The sequence below is a fragment of the Schistocerca serialis genome, chromosome 5, assembly GCF_023864345.2.
Source record: "Schistocerca serialis cubense isolate TAMUIC-IGC-003099 chromosome 5, iqSchSeri2.2, whole genome shotgun sequence".
Taxonomy (NCBI): domain Eukaryota; kingdom Metazoa; phylum Arthropoda; class Insecta; order Orthoptera; family Acrididae; genus Schistocerca; species Schistocerca serialis.
Genome location: NC_064642.1, coordinates 12002424 through 12005036, shown reverse-complemented (window position 1 = coordinate 12005036; position 2613 = coordinate 12002424). Strand labels below are relative to the sequence as shown.

At 45.8% G+C, this 2613-nt stretch overlaps 1 pseudogene; it reads right to left on the bottom strand.

Annotated features, from left to right (window-relative positions):
- Positions 1–624: 624 nt before the first annotated feature.
- Positions 625–742, bottom strand: LOC126482647 (5S ribosomal RNA; annotated as a pseudogene).
- Between the last annotated feature and the right edge of the window lie 1871 nt (positions 743–2613).

The following is a 2613-nucleotide window of genomic DNA, read 5'->3' as shown; positions in this document are numbered from 1 at the left end:
TTTCCGCATGATAGTGTAATGTCGGTTCACAGCAAATTCGTAATACCCATAGATTCTGCGAATACGTAAAAGATACTGAGAATTCTCATCCCTCTCTTTCATCGAACTAAAGAAATTTGTGCTGACCGAGCGAGGCGGCTCGGTAGTTAGCACAGTGGACTCGCATTCGGGAAGACGACGGTTCACGTCTGGCAAAACTGAAGTTGTCCGTGATCTCACTAAACTCTCCATCCGAACAGGCCAGGAAGACTCAACGGTACCGACCGGCCGCCGTGTCATCCTCAGACCACAGGCGTCACTGGATTCGGATATGTGGGAGCATGTGGTCAGCACACCGCTCTCAAATGGTTCAAATGACTCTGAGCACTATGAGACTTAACATCTGAGGTCATCAGTCTCATAGAACTTAGAACGACTTAACTAACCTAAGGACATCACGCACATATCCATGCCCGAGGCAGGATTCGAACCTGCGACCGTAGCAGCAGCGCGGTTCCGGACTGAAGGGCCTAGAACCGCTCGACACCGCTCTCCTTGCAGTATGTCAGTTTACGAAAACGGAGCCGCTACTTCTCAATCTAGCAGCTCCTCAGTTTGCCTCACAAGGGCTGAGTGAACCCCGCTTGCCAACAGCGCTCGGCAGGCCTGATGGTCACCCATCCAAGTGCTAGCCCAGCCCTACAGCGCTTAACTTCGGTGATCCGACGGGAACCGGTGTTACCACTGCAGCAAGACCGTTGGCGATCTCACTAAATCGCTTCAGGCAATTGCCGGGATGGTTCCTTTGGAAGGGCGCATCCGACTTCCTTCCCTGTCCTTCCCTCATCCGCTGGGACCGATGACCTCGCTATTTGGTGTTTGGTCGTCGTCCCCCCCCCCCCCTTCTCCCCCCCCCCACCAAATCAACCAACTAACCAGTTGTGCAGACCAAAAAATACCACACAACAATACCTAATGAAACGTTCCTTTTTACCGAGAACCTTTGAGAAGGACTGAGCAAATCCATTGCCGGCAGAGGCTTGGCCTGCACGAGGCCGGAACGCCAGGCTCGCGTGTGGTTTGGCTACGACGCGGCCGACCCTGTCCTAACTCATCCCAAACGCTTTCCGTTGGTTTCAGACTGGGTATCTGGCCAGGCCAGTCTCTTCAGGAAAGTTACTGCCCCAATCCACTGCCTCACAGATATTCCTTTATGACAGGCTGCATTATCATGCTGGAACGAACAGTCATGCTCTCCAAACTGTTCCTCCACTGTACGCAGTACAGAGTGTTGTCGTACGCTTCCGTCTTCAGTGGTTTCTTTATCATAATAAGCGGACCATGTTCTAACAACGAACACCACCACCTCAGAGTACCACCACCTCTCCATACATCACTGTTGGCACTAAAAATCATGGCAGTAATGCTCTCCAGGGATTCGCCAAACCTAAACCCACCCATCACATTCTACAGCGTGAATCATCATTCTAAATCACTCATTTCCAGCGGTCCACTTGTAATTTTTCCTCCTATCTATATAATTATGTAGTTATATAGTTCTCAATTCGTTCGAGCAATCAATCATTCATAATAGGAAACACAGTCATAACTCAGTCACTGAAAATGATTGAGAAATTTTAATTGTCAGAATGAAATCAGGCGATGATTCTTCTTCTCTGCAGGCTCGTGCTTTGCGGCAGTCTGCAAATCTGTACAAATAAAATGCCTTGTAATTTTGGGAGCGTTGTATAATCAGTCGGGAAACCTCAGATCAAGCGGATATTTGGCTTTGACGAAGTTTAACCTTCCGAAGAAGCAACGGAGCTCTTGGCTTATTAAATGCAGGTTCGTATCCAGTCTTTCGGAAGTTCCCTTCTGATTAACAACTACGCAATATATCGATGAATATCATTAATTCTCAAATGTCAAATACACATCTTTTGTTTGAAGGAGCCATATATATATATATATATATATATATATATATATATATATATATATATATATATATATATTTCCCTTTTAATCGTACAATTTGGTATCAGTTATCTTTTGTCATAAATCTCAACATTCAGATTACAATTCTTCAAACAAAGCTCAGGCTAATCGGCACGAAGACATTCTCGGAAGCTTTTTTCTAACAACCACCAGAGAGAGTACTACAAAGAATAATTATGCGCTCATGGCATAGCTATTGTATGAAACAACTTTGCGCATGGATTCTGCGAGTATGAAGATAGAAAATTAGTAAACGTCATTCAAGGGTAGAATTGTATCAGAATAATTCCTCGAATATAAAGAGATATTACACACTGTCCAGTGGTGTCGAACTTTACGCCTCTCTAGCCATTGCCTGCATAAACGTGTGGCTTATGACAAGATACTCGATCGTTCTGACTCAGTCTTTTAACTCCCAACGCACAGCCACTGTGCGAGGTCGACTGGTTGTAGCATTTGCTAACACTCATTCATTCTGCTGATGCCATGCGATTTCTTACTGCCAACCTGCACAATGCTCGATTTTCTCTGGTATCGGTTTAGCTCGATTTAACTGCGGTTCTTCCTTCGAGTTCCCCGTTCACAACGACGTTACCAACAGCCGACTTGGGCAGTCTTAGAAGCTTTGGAAAACCC